The sequence below is a fragment of the Mus musculus genome, chromosome 7 (assembly GCF_000001635.26).
Source record: "Mus musculus strain C57BL/6J chromosome 7, GRCm38.p6 C57BL/6J".
Lineage (NCBI taxonomy): Eukaryota > Metazoa > Chordata > Mammalia > Rodentia > Muridae > Mus > Mus musculus.
In genome coordinates, this window is record NC_000073.6 from 11,229,681 (window position 1) to 11,248,002 (window position 18,322).

The 18,322-nt window shown below is 44.8% G+C and overlaps 1 pseudogene; it reads left to right on the top strand.

Annotated features, from left to right (window-relative positions):
* The first annotated feature begins 2,481 nt into the window (after positions 1-2,481).
* On the top strand, positions 2,482-9,702 carry Gm39481 (annotated as a pseudogene).
* Positions 9,703-18,322: the final 8,620 nt, after the last annotated feature.

The window sequence follows — 18,322 nt, forward strand, 5'->3', positions numbered from 1 at the left end:
TTATGTAAAACTCTCCCACAAAGATGTACTTCTTGAGGCCAGTCTACTTTGCACAGCCCAGGGTGTCCATTGGGTACATGAAAAGACATGAGCTTCATAGTGAATTCCAGACCTACCTAGGCCACAGTGAGACGCAGTCTCAAAAAACAAACAAACAACAACAACAACTATAGAAAAATCAAACCTCAAGCAATAAAAACTAAAACTGGAAGGCTATAGATTTTTGTTTTTAGCATAGTGACTACTCTTAAAATATATCTCTTAGCTGGCTGACTGTAGGGCATGCCTTTAATCCCAGCACCTGGGTGGCAGAGGTGTGTGCATATTGGGAGTGCAGCGGGGAGGGGAGGAGTGTGTCTCTGTGAGTTCAAGACTATGCAAAGGGAATACACCCAGGAAACAAGTGTGTTTACTTGTTTTTCAGGTGTTGGTTTGTTTTTTCCCCTTAGCTGGAGTTGGTCTTTACAGTTTTACTCACATTGCTAAGTCTGAAAAGAACAGGAAAGGGTCACTGCTCCAGGCAGTCAATTCCCTTTAAAAGCAGTGAGCCAGCTGGGCACTGGTGGAGCCCACCTTTAATCCAGGCACTTGGGAGGCAGAGCAGGCAGATTTCTGAGATCAAGGCCAGACTGGGCTTGAACAGAGTGAGTTCCAGAACTATACAGGGCTACACAGAGAAACCCTGTCTTGAAAAACAAAAACAAAACCAAACACCCAAAAACAAAACAAAACACCCAAAACAAAACAAAACAAAAAAGAAAGTAGTGAGCCTTTGTAGAAACAAAATCTTTACTGCATAGGGAGGGTTATAATACTTGGATTGGCCTTGTGTTGTGGGAACACAGGCCTTTGATCCCAGCTCTCTGGAGCCAGAGGCAGAAAGATCCATTTGAATTCCAGGCCAGCCTGGTCAACATAAGGATTATCAAAATACCTAGCCCTAAAAAAGGAACCCCTTGGGGTGGAGAGGTGGCAGAGGGCAAGGGATGACAAACAAAAAAGGACACTTGCAAAAAAGTCTTACAAGTTAGTTGGAGGGTTTAAACATTTGTTTTGTAAGAAGGAACCAAACTGAAGCCTTTTCAATAGAGCTTCCATTTTGAACAGGGGTCAAATAAAATTTAAGTTCCTAAAGACCTCCCTGGGTACTGAAAAGGTCAGGAACTTTGGGAAGGTCTTGGAACACTTGGCTCCTCTTGGAAGGGAGAGGCTAACATTTCTCAGACCACAGGGTAGGAACAGACCTGCAGGTGGGGACACATTCTGCAGGACAGACAGTTGCTCACCTTCAGAGGAGTTTGCCATTTTGCTGAGACATTAGCTACACCTTCTCCTCCCCTCCCAGACTCATGCTCTCCCCGATTATCATGGAGTCATTAACGTTAAGAGGAGGACATTCCTCGAAACAGGAATGTAAAAATATGTACAGTGTTATACAAACAAACATTACTGACACTTGTGGAGGCCCACGCCTGCTAGTCCTGTCCCAGAGGCAGGAACAATGCATGCCATGCCGGATCTGGCAAATCCTGATGGATGGGAATATGTAACTGTAACTTGGCCTAGATTTTGATTGTTTCAGGTTAAATTTTTCTATGATATTCTGGCTTGGAGTCGCTTTTCAGCTCCCAAGTTCTGTGGCCTGATCAGTAGCAGCCTGAGTACAATAGACTTTTGTTATATACTTGTAGATGGATGTCCCAAGAAGCAGTCAGCTCCCAAGTCTGTGTTGCAATCCCCTACTGGTCAGTTTTTGCTGCCTAATTTAATATCTTGCTTTGTATCTTGCTTTGCTTGGGTTGTTTTGAATGTTCAGCCCCCAATATTTTGTTTTTCAAGACAGGATTTCTCTGTGTAGCTTTGGCTGTCCTGGAACTTGCTCTTTTAGATCAGGCTGGTCTCAAACTCAGAGATGCCCCCATGCCTCCTGAGTGCTGGGATTAAAGGTGAGTGCAGGATTTGTAAAGATTTTAATTCCCTATTCTAATAAATATAAATTTCATCGTATTTGACAGAGGAGACACATATTTACTGTTTCTTACTACGGGGTTCTCGAGGTTGATTGACAGTCATCTGTACCTACACAAACACTTAGTAACCCTCCTGCTGACCTCAGCAAATGGTACTTTCCTTGCTAGTGATTTTAGGCACCTTCTGGACCTGCCCCCACCAACCTATAGGGCAAGCAGCCTGGCTTCTCTGGCGCACCTATTGGGCATGCTTATGACTTCAGAAAGATAACCAATGGTTATTAGCTGGGATATACTAGACTCTGCCAAAGCGCAATCTGGAAACCTCTTGAGTGCTGCTGTGCTAGTGGATTACCAGTGTGTGTGTCCCGTGTGTCCCTGGGTGGGTGAGACATTCGGGCGGTTGGGGAGGCTGGAGTCAGAGCGTTACCTGCCTATCCTTTTCCAGGACCTAAGAAACTAGCAGGACTTCAACTTGCCCTCACCTCTTTAGAGTTCAGGGAAGTGTCATCTCCTTCGGGCTGGGCTTCACACACAAGTAAGAGGTAGGAGAACCCGGACCGACTCCAAAGTGGTGGCACCCATGTGAAAATTCCCTGCAAGCAGGAGGCCGAGGCAGCAAGATGGGGACAGTTAGAGGTCACTGGGATCCGCAGCCAGGGGTGCGGGATGTGTGTGTGTGTGTGTGTGTGTGTGTGTGTGTGTGTGTGCATTGGCAGTGAAGGCTTCAGCCTTCTCTCTCTGCCTCATCCACCCTCTCCCTCACCCCCTCTCTCTCTCTCCCTCTTCCTTCTCCCTCTCCCTTTCCCCTCTCCTCCCTCTCTTTCCTCTCCCCCCTCCTTTCCTGGGCTCACTTTCCATCTCTCCTTCTCCTGCAGTCCTTCTTTTTCTCCTTCTCCCTTTTTCCTTTCCCTTCCATGCTGTCTTAATTAGGGTTTTACTGCTGTGAGCAGACACCATGACCAATGCAAGTCTTATTAAAAAAACAACATTAAATTGGGGCTGGCTTACAGGTTCAGAGGTTCAGTCCATTATCATGAAGGTGGGACCGTAGCAGTATCCAGGCAGGCATGGCGAAGGAGGAGCTGAGAGTTCTATGTCTTCATCCAAAGTATGCTACTGGAAGACTAACTTCCAGGCAACTAGGGTGAGGATCTTATACCCACATCCACAGTGACACACCCATTCCAACCAGATCACACCTATTCCAACAAGGCCACACCTTCAGATGGTGCCACTCCCTGGTCCAAGAATATAGAAACCATCACACATGCCCTACCCTACAAATTTCTTGATGCTCCTTTCCCTCTGTTATACCCTTACCCCTCCCACCTTCCCCCAGTCTCTGATAGGGTGATTCTCTTATGGACTAAGTGGGCCTCAAAGTTGCTATAGAGTGGAGGGTGACTTTGAACTCCGGCCTCCTTGTCTACCTCCCACAGACTAGGGTTGCTATTGAGCATCATCAGACCCGTTTTTCCTCTCTCTTTTCTTAGCTACTGGCCAGATGGAGCCCAGCACCTCAACCAGGTGAGTGCTTTGCCAAAGTTTCTAGAGGAAAGAAAATGGGACTCAGGTGACTAGTAAGCAGGGCAAGAGGAGCATTGGCTCATGGATCTAAAATGCTATTTTCCCTATGGAAGACCACTGCTGAGGTTGTAAGCTCAGTGAATTAGGAAGGGGAGCGGTTGGGGACCCCTAACTCTTCCCAGTCTCGGAGATGAGGCCATCTCTTCCCTCTATTCAGGAAGCATTTCACCATCAATGACTTTGAAATTGGGCATCCTCTGGGCAGGGGACAATTTGGGTGTGCGTACTTGGCTGGGCTCAAGGAAAATCATTTCATCGTGGCCCTGAAGGTCCTCTTCAAGTCTGAGATAGACAAGGAGGGATTGGAGCACCAACTCCACAGAAGTGGAGATCCAGGCACACCTACAGTAAGCCTGACCTATGTGGAACTCAGAGCTGGACTTCTCCAGCGCCTGCTTCCCTCTTGCTGCCCTTGACCTCTGAAGTCAGTCTTCATGACTCCCAAATAAGCATTTTGTTTTCCACTTGAGAACTCTTCTCTGTAACTCATTCTGGTTAGGACAATTTTCTCCAGGTATTGGACACACCAGTTTCAAGTGTACACATATGTGCAGGTCAGAGGTCAAACCCCAGTGTTGCTCCTCAGATGATGCACATCTTTTTTAAAAAGGTATTCCTTTGTCCGGAGCCCTTGAGAAGCCTAGGCATGTGGATCACTGGGTGTGAGGCCAGCCTGATGGTTCCCAGTGAGTTCCAGGTCAACCAGAGTTACACAGTGAAACTCTGCCCAAAGTAATTGGTTTTATCTTATATCTACTTATTTGTTTGTTTATTTTAGATTGGGTTTTGGTTATTTGGAGACAGGGTTTCTCTGTGTAGCCATGGCTGTCTTGGAATTTGCTCTATAGATCTAGCAGGCTGCTCTTGACCTCCCAGATTTGCCTGCATCTGCCTTTGGAGTGCTGAGATTAAAGTCTTGAACTGCTCAGCAATTTATTTATTTATTTATTTATTTATTTATTTATTTATTTTAAGTTACAGGGAATAATGGCACATGGGCTACATGTGAGTCACAGGACACATGTGGAGGACAACTTGCAGGAATTATTTCCTCTCTTCCACATACAGATTCTGGGAGTGGTACTCGGGTTAGCACACTTGGCAACAAATGTCTCTGTTTACTGTGCTATCTTGCCTGCCTTGACTCTTGCCTCCTTCCTCCTTCAGACACCCAAACATCCTTCGCCTGTACAACTACTTCTACGATGACACTCGGATATACTTAATTCTGGAGTATGCTCCAGGAGGTGAGCTCTAAAAGGAGCTTCAGAGAAATCAGAAGTTGGAGAGCAGCGTACAGCCATGGTGAGGGGAGTTCTGGACCAAGGATGCATGCAGTGATGACAGTGACTGATTGTAGCTGCCAATATCCCCTTCCCAACTCTTTTTAAATTACTCGATTGTGTAGTCGTGTGGGATGTGAGATGGGGGAGCATACAGGCCATAGTGGGCATATATAGAAGTCATGAGACAACTTGGAGAAGAGTCTGTTTTCTCCTTTCACCCTTATGTGGCTTCCAGGGATGAAACTCCAGGTCACCAGGCGTGTACAACAAGCTCTCTTACCCACTGAGACATCTCACTAGCCTTCATCTCTTTTTGTTCTGAGTTGCAGGAAATCTTGCTAGATAGCCCAGGCTAGCCCAGGCTTCCCTGAAATCTCCAGGATGATGCCTGGCTCAGGTTGCTGTATTTCCCTTGATGAGGCAGAGTCTTTTCTAAACAGCTTAGAATGACTTGGAACTCATGTTTAGCCCAGGTTAACCTTGAAATTGCAGCCTTGTAACTCCTAGGATGACAGGCCACCCAGCTTTGGACTGTTTGTTTCCATGAGGGTTGTTTGTTTGTTTGTTTGTTTGTTTGTATGTTTTGGTTTTTAGGTGTGCTTAGATGTAATTTGTTGGTCTAGTTCTTCTCTAGTGTGTTTGTGGCCTTGGGTTGATCCCAGTGCAGCCACAGAATATTATTATTGATAGATTTTTTTTTTTTTTTTTTTTTAGAGACAGGTTCTTTCACTTCTTGTCTGACCTGGAACAATATATATATATAGACAGGCTGGCCTCAAATTCACAAAAATCCTCTTGCCTCTGCTTCTCTAGTGCTGGCTACCACACCTGGAGTCTTTCTTATCAAGCATTAGATTCTAACTGGGGCTGGAGAAACAGCTCATTGGGTAAGGATGCTTGCTTCCCAGGCTGAACGCCAGCATCCTGGGACCCACATGGTCGAAGGAGAGATAAAACCAGAAGGTTGTCCTTGTACCTATCCATGCACTTATTCACATATATAGGCACCGAAAAACAAATAAATCGATGAAAATAGTATATAAAAAGTCCAACTCTATTAGATAGAAAATGAAACCATAAACATATATTGAAAAGCTAGTTGGGCATAGTGTGGCTGGCCTATAATTCCAGAACTTTGAAGGCTGGGGCAGAAGGCTCAGGAGTTCAACTCAGCTTGGTCTACATATCAAGTTTCAGGCCATAAGGTTACATAGTGCAACCTTATCTCATAAAAGGAAAAAAAAAGGTACCTAGAAATTGTAGGGCACATTAAGAAAAGCCATAGCACTCACTATCCCTGCAGCATCAGTTGGCTTTGCTGAACAATAAAATCTCTGACTCCTATAGCCTTCCCTTTGATCCTTTAAGGGGAATGTTGTGACTGGCTCAGCTGTAGCCTCCCCCAGCCTTGGGTAGGCTGGCTCAGACCTTGCTGCCACTGTGAATGAGATCACCTGGGATGGAGCCTTCCTATCTAGATGGCTCTATTGTTCTGTCACCAGCACTGCTCTTTTCCAAGAAGCACTTACAGCTGAGAGGCTGAACCTGTCTTCTTGAGAGAGCCAACAACCTGTGAACTTGGTGACCTAATGCTAATAGCTCTGACAGACTAGTGTTTACAACTTAGCAACAAAGCATTAAGAAGCCTGGCTAGGCAGGGGATGGGCCACCCCCCCTTTATAAGCACAGACTCTTAGTAAACATTGGGCCTTGATCAGAAATCTGTCTTGGTCTCTTTACTTCTTTCATGTTCTCTCCTATGTAGCTCTGCCCTCCCAATCAGGAACTCAGTTAGTGTGGCCTCAGGGGGTACAGGGTCAGAAGGCTCTACTCCAGGTGGTCTCATTCACAGTGGCAGCAAGGTCTAAGCCAGCCTACTCAAGGCTGGGAAAGGATACACTCAGCACAGCTTCTGTGTCTGGCTCCTGTTCTGCTAAGTCTATGGGGGGGGAATCTGGCTAGTTTATAACCATGGTGCTATGTAAGGACAGACAGATCTCATAAGTTTAAGGCTGACCTGGGCCAGACAGTGAAGGCCCTCTTTTAAAAAGAACAAAGAGGCAAGTGGTGTTCACTGAGGCCTTTACTCCCTGAGCTACAGAGAGAGTTCCAGGGTAGTAAGAGCTACAGAGAGAAACCCTGCCTAAAAACAAGATTGATAGTAAGGCACCACTCTAAAGATTGTCCTCTATGCTCCCCATTGCTGTGTGTACACACACAAAGACACAATAGAATTATAGTCAAAAAATGAGATTCCATGGCAATGATAAAATTCATAATGTCTGTTCTACCTCACAGGGAAGCTGTGAAAGTCTTCCCCCCACCAGTCTGCTTTTGTTCTCACAGATAATTCAGGAGTTGTCAGATGTCCTGATCTACTGCCATGAAAAGAAGGTGAATCACAGGGACATCATGCCAGAGAATCTCCTGCTGGGCCTCAAAGGTGAGGTGAAGGTCTCAGACTTTGGGTGGTTTGTGCATACTCCCTCTCTCAGGTATGTTGGATGGGATGGGGGTGGGACACTCACACTAGTGAGGCATTTCCCAAGTGAATTCATCTCACATGGAAGGCCCAGATACAAACTGGGCCTTGGGGGTAAAAAGCACCTTTTCCAAATACACACTTTTAAAATGCACTTGCAAATTGAAAGAATTGGGTGGGTGGGTTGATGAACTCAGTAGATAAGAACAATTCCTTTGTGATCAGGAAACCTGACTTTAAATGAAAAGAACTTGTAAATACCTGGCCATGACTCTGGATTACTTTAACCCCTGCCTTGAGTGATGGAGACAGGCAGATCCTAAAAGCTGGCCAGACACTGGCAGAAATGACTGGGTTAGGTCCAATGAGAGACTTTGCCTTAAAGGAATATAGTTAATAAAGACACTGAATGTCATCCTCTGTCTTTGTTAGTATGTGTCTGTAGGCATGTACACACACACACACACACAGACACACACACACACACACACACACACACACACACACACACACACCACAAATAGAGCTTTGCTTTCCTAGTCTTTATCAGTGTTTGCCTTTGCCAGTAAGATTCCATGTAAAATTAGCAACCATCCCAGGAAGGAATTTCCCCATGTCGATGAGCTACATTTCCTTGGTTCCTCTTGAGACACACACCATCATTATGTACATCTTAAATCTTCCTCAGACGAAAGGATAGACCATCTAGAGACTGCCATACCCACGGATCTACCCCATAATCAGCCTCCAAATGCTGACACCATTGCATACACCAGCAAGATTTTGCTGAAAGGACCCTGATATAACTGTCTCTTGTGAGGCTATGCCGGGGCCTGGTAAACACAGAAGTGGAGGCTCACAGTCAGCTATTGGATGGATCACAGGGCCCCCAATGGAGGAGCTAGAGAAAGTACCCAAGGAGCTAAAGGGGCCTGCAACCCTATAGGTGGAACAACAATATGAACTAACCAGTACCTCCAGAGCTCATGTCTCTAGCTGCCTAGACGATGTATTAGAAGTTGGCCTTAGTTGGCCATTATTGGGAAGAGAGGCCCCTTGGTCTTGCAAACTTTATATGCCTCAGTACAGGAGAATGCCAAGGCCAAGAAGTGGGGGGGGGTGGTATGGGAGACTTTTGGGATAACATTTGAAATGTAAATGAAGAAAATACCTAATTTAAAAAATAAATATGAAAAAAAATCTTCCTCAGTCACTGACTCTGCAGTCCACCAGGCATGCTTCAGACTTACAGCAATCCTGTGATGTTATGCTACAGGTGATATGCTACACCATGTTTTAAAACATGAGATTACTGTATCTTCCCTTATAGTATTTACTTTTTCTGAGTTGGTTTAGTTTTTTTTAATTTTTATCTTCTATATATGGATGTTTTGCCGTATCTAGGACTTGTGAACTGTTTTTCATGCCTGTTCTCTTGGAAGCCAGAGAAGGCATCAGTTGGTTGTAAGGGAGGAGTTACAAAGTGTGGAGCAGAGCCTGAAGGAATGAAGAACCAGAGACTGCCCCACCTGGGGATCCATAAACCCAGCCACTATTGTGGATGCCAACAAGTGCTTGCTGACAGAAGCCTGTTATAGCTGTCTCCTGATAGACTCTACCAGTGCCTGACAACTACAGAGGTGGAGGCTCTCAACCAACCATTGGACTGAGCACAGGGTCCCCAATGGAGGAGCTAGAGAAAGGACCCAAGGAGCTGAAGGGGTCTGAAGCCCCATAGGAGGAAGAACAATATGAACCAACCAGTACCCCCAGAGCTCCCAGGGTGTAAACCACCAACCAAAGAGTACATATGGTGGGACTCATGGCTCCTGCTGCATATGTAGGAGAGGATGGCCTTGTCGGTCATCAGTGGGAGGAGAGGTCCTTGGTCCTGGGAAGGCTCTATTCCCCAGTGTAGTGGAATGCCAGGGCCAGGAAGTGGGAGTGGGTGGGTTGGTGAGCAGGGGGAGGGGGAAGAGGATAGATGGTTTTCAGAGGTGAAACAAGGAAAGGGGATAACATTTGAAATGTAAATAAAATATCCAATAAATCAAAAGAAAAAAGGAATAACAACATAAAAAAATAATAATAAATAGTAATAGGTATGTCTAAGCCATGATGCTAGGTCTGGGACCTTACTTTAGATAAAGAGTAAGAAAACCTCTTCTCTTTGGGGAGGGAGTAATCCGTTTGTAAGCAGAGAAAGAACTATGTTACCCAGAAGGTATAGAGCACAAGAGTCTTGTGGCTTGCTCTGCAAGTGAAATGCTAATGCCTGCAGCTCTACTGGCTCCATGCCATGATGTCATCCTTGTTCTACTCTTCAGTTCACGTCCAGTGTGGGATCTTAGCTGCATTCCTGTTTAGCCTGTAGTGAGGAGGAAGGGTGCACAAGCAAAACCAAAACACTGCAGTGAACTGAGCTGTGCTCTGTGACCTGGGCATGACAGCCAGCAGCCAAAGTCACCTGCCCCGGGCAAGAAGATATGGGTTTCTATGGAGCTCATGGGATTCCTGGCTCTGCTGCCTGCATGGTAGCAGGATGGCGTCCTCCCTAGTGGGCACCGGGCTTGTGGGTTTTCGGAGACTTTTGATGCTTCCTTAAGTTTTGGAGAGCCTGTCAACCAAGAGAGCCTCTAGGTTAGTCTTTATAATTGTGTTTGCTTAGGAAAAGTGGATCCACAGGTACATTCAGTTCATCCCGAGTCTTTTTGTTTGTTTTGTTTTTCCAGACAGGGTTTCTCTGTGTAGCCCTGGCTGTTCTGGAACTCACTTTGTAGACCAGGCTGGCCTCGAACTCAGAAATCCACCTGCCTCTGCCTCCTGAGTGTTAGGATTAAAGGTGTGCACCACCATGCCAGGATCATCCCTAGTTTTAGGCTTAGGTTTCAAAGCTGGGACAAAAAGCTTAAGTGTCTACTAAACAGAACAAAGCACACCCACTGCTGTATTGTTTAAGCAACCTTATCTTTACAGGTCACCAAGAGTTCTTGGCTGGCATACTTAGTCCCCCCTAAACTCCCCCAGCTGTGGAGCTGGGTTGATCTCCCCACAGCTGCCCTTCCCTTTACAATCTAACAAGTTTGGTTATCCCTGCTGTTTTGGGCCTCTAGGCTGCTGCACCTTCCCACCCCCCAACCCCACCCTCACCCCCCACCCCCGCTCCTCGTTCTCTCTTCTTCTGCTCCTCTTCTCACATGGCTCAGGGTCATGTCCACCATGGAAACTCCCAGGTGTTTCTGTCTCTATCTGTGCTCTCCCACTTATCTATGGTAAACTTTCTCTTCCACCATACCTATAAGCACTCATGTCCTTTCCCTTTATTTCTTACTTTTCCCCTTCAGCTTGTACCTGAGAGGGTCCTTTATGCACTGGAGGCCGTACCTAAGAAAGTAGGAGCTCACTCCCTAATATGTACCTTCCCTTTATAATCTAAGAAGTTTGGTTATCACTGCTCTTTTGGGCCTCTTGGCTGCTGCACCTCCCCCCCCCCCCGCCCCCGCCTCCATATATACCATCCGGCCTCCTTTTCTATAACTAACATTTTGGAATTGGGTCTGCTCTAAGTCGATCTAAAGGAACCCAGATGACTCTTTCCTAGTAATAATCTAGAAGCCCAAAGATAACTTCTGTGACAATGGGCAACAATCATCTAAGATTTGGTTTAATAACTGGGTCCTGTTTGTTGCCATTTCTGCTTCTAATAAAGGACTCACATAGCCCTCACTTTACAGCATTGCTGCTCTGCTAGTTAGCCCTCCTACAGCTTCCTCATGACGGAAAGTCAGGCCTCTGGTAGGTATTTAAGAGATTGAAGACTGAAGTGCAGCTCCAGGCTAAGGACTTTCATCAATTCATATCAGACAGGATCTGTTAAGTATAGAATTCTTCCTGGCTGACTTCTTAGGCTCTTGATTCCCCGTCTGGCTCACTGCTATTCAGGTGTACCAATCTCACCCAACATTTCCTTTGCTTTTCCAGCTTTTATCTTTGAGGTTTACTCTGCCTCAGTCTTCAGATCTCTGCAAGACCATTCTATGTCACATTTCTAATCAAATGCCACTTTTAAAAAGCTTTTTTAAGTTTGGGGCTGGAGAGATGCTCAGTGGTAAGAAGCACTGGGTGCTCTTTCAGTGGACCCAAGTTTCAATTCCCAACACCCATAGGGCAGCTGACAACTGGAACTCCAGTTTCAAGAGATCTGACACCCTCACATAGACACACATGCACACAACACACCAATGCACATAAAATGAAAGCATTTAAAAATTTAAAAACTTAACAATTTATGTGTTTTACGTGTTTTTGTGTCTATTCACATACAAGCAATGGCTCAAGTGTGGAAGTCGTGAGACAGCTTTCAGGAATTGGTCCTGTCCTACTTTTTGTTTGTTTGTTTATTAAAGATTTATTTATTATTATATGTCAGTAGACTGTAACTGTCTTTAGACACACCAGAAAAGGGCATCATGTCTCATTAAGGATGGTTGTGAGTCACCATGAGATTGCTGGGATTTGAACTCAGGACCTTTGGAAGATGAGTCTTATCCACCAGCCCCCCTCCTACTTTCATATGGGTTCTGGGGATCAAACTCAGGTGGTCTGGCTTGAGGGAAGTTCTTTTACTCTTTGAACCATCTCACTTGCCCAAGTAGCACTCCTTTTATTTATTTCTGTAATCCCAGTACTGGAGAGGCAGAGGCAGGAAGATCAGGAGTTCAAGGTCAGCCCTGGCTACATAGCAAGTTTGAGACCAGCTTGGACTACTTATGACCTTAACAAAAATATGCAACTTGCGGACATCGTCTAGCCTCAAGTCACTGACCTGTACATAGGTATCAGCCATATTTACCAAAGACTGTATTAATTAACAGATACCAGACAAGTTAAATGTGATATGATTTCTCTTTCAGAAAGCTCATCTCTATTCCATGGGTATTTTTATACCCATGGCTACCTTTTTCTGTTCGTTTTGTTTTGTTTTGTTTTGTTTTCCTTCCTCATAGCTGTTGCCCATGACGTGAGAATTACTGTGTTTCTCTGGAAATGGTGGCTCAGAGATGAAGTGTTGTTCTTAATGTTGCACAGCTGTTGAGTGGTAGTTTCAGGAGCTTGGATTGAAACTCTAGGCTTCTTAACTTCTGAACCGAGGCGTTTGGAAGCATTCAGCAAGGGAAGGAAACTAGCTGGACCAGTGAAGCTCAAGAAATGATGTTTTTAAGGTTATTGGTTTTGGTCCCATCATCATTATTTTGTCATGCCTGTGACACTCGAGACAGACCCTCTCTCACAGCCCACGGTTTGACTTTGCTGTTAGTTACTTTCTAAGAGCTCCTGTTTAGGAGGCATCTTCCCTTCACACTGATATAGTATGCCCTGCCTTAGCTTTGTTTCCTATGTGATAAGATTCCCTGACAGAAGCATTGAGGGAAAAAGGGGTTTGCTTGTCTCACAAATCCAGATTCATCACAGCCAGGGAAGTCATTGTAGCAGAGCCCATGAGAGCTACTTACAGCATGTTTGGGGTCAGAACCACCAAGAACAGTAGTTGCATGCATGCTTATGCTCCCCTAGTTTTCTGTTTGCTTGTTTGGTTTGAGGCAGGGTCTCACCAAGAAGCCCTCTCAGGCCTGAAACTCACAGAGGCCCATCTAGCTCTGCTTCTGGAAGTGCTGGGGTTAAAGGTGTAAGCTGCCACACCCAGGACTTTCATTCATTCTAAGGTTTCATGTATTCATCTAACTAGTGACTGTAAGTATAAGATTGCATTTGGAATCCTGACAACATCTTTGGGAGTTGAGTTCTTGCCTTTTCCTTGCTAAGGTCCCTGAGTAGAGATCAAGTTGTAAAGCTTGGTCCCAAGTGCCTTTGCCCTCTGAGCCAACTCAGTGATTCTACTTTTCCCTTTTTATACATTCTGGTACTCACACCCAGGAATGGTATCAACTACTTTTAGGATGGGTCTTCCACCTTAACATAATCAAGATTATCAACATAATCTCACTGATGTGCCCACAGGTCAACCTGTTCAAGGTAGTCCCTCACCGGGAATATCTTCCTAGGTGATTCTGGATTGTTTCAAGTTGTCAATTAAAACTAGCCATTACATGCTCCAAACAACCTGTCTCTTCCCTTGTGTCCCATGAAACAGCATAGCCTTCAGGATGTGCTGTGTAGTTTGGGCATTAATTTCTGTATTTTTTGGCAAAACACGAGGCCAATGCTAATATGTTTAATGACTTTTCAGGTGGCTCTCACCTTTGAGGATGTGGCTCTTACCCAAGAGGAATCCTGGCAGCCTGCTCTGTCTCAGGGGACCCTGTACTGGGAGGTGATACTGGAAAACCTTGGGCTTCTGGTCTCTCTGAGCTTATCTTCTTTTCTTCCCATGCTTCAAGCACTTTCTAGACTCATCTCTTCCTGTGTTATTTATCTTTAGGCTCCCAGGATAATGTAGAGAAGACGACCATGAAAGAAGAAGGGTGTTTTGTAGGACCCAGAGGTGAGATTTCCAAATTCTTTAGCTAGTCTTCCCCTTTGCCCAACCCCGCCCCCAATATATTTTTATTCTTTTAGTCATGTCTATGTGTGCAGGGTTATGTGCAAACTCCATGTCCCGAAGAGTTTAGTCAAAATTTTTTGGTGATACTTAATTCTGTATGCACAATAATGCCTAAGGCATGACTCCACTGAAACTCTCTGTAAAGTACATGTGACCTCTTCCATAAAGATAAGTTCTATAGCTTAATTGGGAAAGCAGGCTCAGCACAAACAGCTAACTATAAGGGTCTGGGCAAGGGTGGCTCTATAGAGGGAGATAAATGCTCAGAGTCTGGGGGGTCAGGTGTGACCATACAAATGGCACCTGCCTGTTAACCAGCTGCACTCCCATCCTTCTGGGTAGAAAATAGGTTCTGGAACCCTTCCTCTGAAGAGTTAACCCTACATGTTTAACATTCCTTGTTTCCCTGAAGGCTTACCTGTGATCATGAGGATCTCCCATCTCCTACATCTGTGAGTGTGTCTGTGCATCAGTATGTGTGTGAGTACAGGTGATGGAGAAGGCCAGATGTGCCACATCCACTGCAGTTGAAATTGCTGGACGTTGTGAGCCTCCTGACATGGTGCTAGGGATCAAACTCAGGTCCTTTGGAAGAGCAGTCCATACTCTTCACCACAGAGCCATCTCCCCTGTAGTGAATAGCGTTTTTACTACTAAGCCCTCACTCTTCTCCATCCCCCATATTTATTTTTGTGCCAGATGTAGTGATACTTTTGTGTTAGTCCTTGAGAGGCCGAGGGAGGAGGATCGTGAATGGAAGGCCAGTTTCAGTTAAGAGAGATCTTATTTTGTTTTTTTCTGTTTTTATCATATTTGTAGTAGTAAAAATGTATTCAGTCCTTACTTTCAGTGGTCTCTGCTTTTTATAAGGTTTTTTTTTTTTTCTAAAGAGTCTTATGTTGGGGTTTTCTCTTTTTTTGTAAACTGTTTTTAGAAAAACGTGATTATATTTATATTTTATGCCAAGGAGGGTGGCATTTGTGCTATGGCATGTGTATATGAGTCTGTTTTCTCTGCCTACCGTGTAGAGCCAATCTATCTACTTGCTGAGCTATCTTGCTGGCCCTCTGGGGAACTTGTGAGCAGCAAATGCCATTGATGAGCCTGGCCTCTCTGAAGTTTGTTTTCTAGTTTTTCTAATTCTTTTTAATAGGTAGTTACTTCTCACCGGTCTAGATACTGAGAAATGCATGGTCAGGGTTAGGTAGCTTGAGTGTATATGCTAAGGCCTTCTTTCGAACTCTATGTTTTTGAACTCTATGCTCTATGCTTGTGAGGAGGTGACCTGGGGATGCTGTGAGAACATTCTGAATAGAATCCACATTTAGACTGTGACTTGCAAGGACGATAAACTTTGCTTAGGATCTAAACAAACACTTGGGCCAATGAAAATGCATGGTCCTCTGATTTGGATACTGGTTGTGTGTTGGAAACTTATTCCTCAGCAGGGTGGTATTGACAGCTTAGTTAGGGCTGGCAGGCTTGCTTACCATTTTCCTAGGAGGCTGGAGAGATGGCTTAGTTGTTAAAAGCATTGGCTGTTCTTCCAGAAGACCCAGGTTCAAATCAAAATACCAAGATGGAAGCCAACAGCCATCTGTGGCTCTAGTTCCCTGGGATCTGGTGCCCTCTTGTAGCCTCTGAGGGCAACAGGCACACAAAAGTGGCACAGACATACACGCAGGCAAACCAGCCACATATATAAATAAAATAATAAATCTTTTTAAAAATTATAGAGCTTTACAAACTAACAGTAACCAGAGTGCTAACTCTAGGTTGGACCCATGTGTATGGGCAAGGAGGGAACAAAAAGTTTTTCAAAGTGCTGTCCTTTCCAGGGGTTAAAGTACTCAACAGCATAGTTCTAGCATAGCCTTAGTTACAGTGGGTTACAGAAAATCAGTACTGACTGAGTGTGCTGATTCACACCTGTCTATAACCTTGAGGCCAACCTAGTAAATTAAGGAAGAGAGTGGGAACAGAGGAAAGGAAAGTGTGTGTTTGTGTGTGTGTGTGTGTGTGTGTGTGTGTGTGTGTGTGTCAGGAAGTTCAGTATAGGGGAGTGAGTGCAGGAAAGCCTTGCCTCAGAAGTGAGCTATATAGACTTGATGTCTATTTTTAGCAAAGACTTGATTTTCTTTTTTTTTTTTTCTTTTTTTTTTGTTTTCTTTTTTTTCTTTTTTTTTTTTTTTGTAGGGACTGGTTCTTTATTTCAAATTGTCACTTGTCAATATTCAGTATTAAAACAGTTGCACAACGGAGTTCTCTTTCTCTGGTTGGAGGAGAGTACAAACTAGCCAGGAATCTGCAGGGTGCCCAACTCTCAGGCCGAGAAGAAACCAGCTGAACATGGCAATTGGGTGGTGTCTTAGTCAGCGTTTCTATTCCTGCACAAACATCATAACCAAGAAGCAGTTGGGGAGGAAAGGGTTTATTCAGCTTACACTTCCATACTGCTGTATGACCAAATGAAGTCAGGACTGGAACTCAAGCAGATCAGGAAGCAGGAGCTGATGCAGAAGCCATGGAGGGATATTCCTCTACTACCCATTCTGAATTTCCTTCACCTTCAGCCAGCACCTCAGCAGGTCTTGGATTTCTTCCTGGAGGATTGACCCATACCTTCATTCCTGATGGGTCTGTGCCCTTTGACATCCTACTTGGATTAGGCTGTTGTAGTTTCCCATTGACTATAATCACAGGACATGGTAGTACTAAGAGACGCCCTAAGGGATCTCCTACACTCCAGACATAATCTTGCTTACCTCCATTGTGAAGAGGTAATCCAATTTCCCCATGAAATCTGGATCTATCACCCCTCCTAACACTGTTATTCCTTTTTTAGCCTGTTGGTTTAAGGGCATTAGAAGCCCAAAATAACCAGGGGGAAGTCTGAGCTTCCAGTTCAATAGAATATTTGTTGTAGCTTCTGGTAGGAGCACTCCCCCGTCTGGAGCCAAAACTTCTAGGCCAGCAGAACCTAGAATTATGGTGACAGGAAGCAAAAATTTTCCTAGAGGGTCACTAGGAGTGATAGTAAGTGGAACTATTCCCTTTTCCACCCCTTGATTCCTGGACCCATGGATCCTGGCTATGGGGGAAACTTTACCATATATCAGACACTGATTCAAAGCATATACTGCCTTCTGAAGAACTCTGCCCCAGCCTTCCATGCTGTTACCACCTAATTGGCGCTGTAACTGCATCTTCAAAAGGCCATTCCATCTTTCTATCAGACCAACTGTTTCAGGATGATGGGGAACATGGTAAGACCAATGAATTCCATGATCGTGGGCCCAATGTCGCACTTCTCTGGCAGTGAAATGAGTTCCTTGGTCAGAAGCAATACTGTGTGGAATACCATGACGATAAATTCAGTAGTAGCTGTGAATGAAAGTCCAAGGATCTAGCAGTTACTCAGCCTCACACAGCAAGCAGGCTAAGGAGCAAGAGCAAGACTCCTTTCTTCCAATGTCCTTATATTGTCTCCAACAGAAGGTATAGCCCAGATTAAAGGCGTGTTCCACCACACCTTTAATCCCAGATGACCTTGAAGTCAGAGATTTAATCTTCTGGAGTCCATAGCCACTATGCCTGAAGAATTCCATACCAAGATCCATATCAGAAACTTCTGTCTCCAAGCCTCTAGATAAGGGTCACTGGTGGGCCTTCCAATTCTGGATTGTAGTTCATTTCAAATATAGTCAAGTTGACAACCAGGAATAGCCACTACAGGTGGGGACACTTTAAAGATCAGCACACCACTACCCCACAGACTGCAAAGAATTCTCACTGCCAATGGCTTGGCCAAGCTAACCCAACCCCCAAAAAGCAAAACAAAAAAATTCAAAATAATGTAAAATTTTAAAAGTTTTTTTTTTTTTTCATATAAGCTATTAAAGATTTCTCTAGCACTGACTGATACAAAGCACAATGAGATGGCACTTTAGAGACCTCAGCTTCAGGAAAGGGAGATGAGATGATTTTCATGTGGCTAAATCAGTGGCACAAACACAATTTTCCTTTTCCCTGTCTCCCTTGGGGGCAGGTGACCTCTAAGAGGTCAGCACAACACTAAGGGGCGGTATGATCCATCTTTGAGCAGTTAGGAAAGGGATAGAGCTGCGACAAATCTGGGCTCAGAGCTGGGGCTGAATGGTAGCACGTTTGCCTAACATTCATGAGGCCGTGGGAGGTGGGGCTTCTCAGATGTCTCACTGTCTTATTTGGTCACATCTGATGGAAAAAGTACAAAATAAAAATAAGGGTAAAGTTGTTCAAAGAAACCAAAGCTGAAAACCTTCACAGCCGGGAACAGTTTTTTGTTTTTGGCTAACTTCCTAGAATCTCCCTGTTGTCTGGCTAAGACTTGGTGCAGAGCAGTGAGGTCTCCCACAAAGGAGCCTGCCTGAGCTCTGCTGGCTCTCAGGAA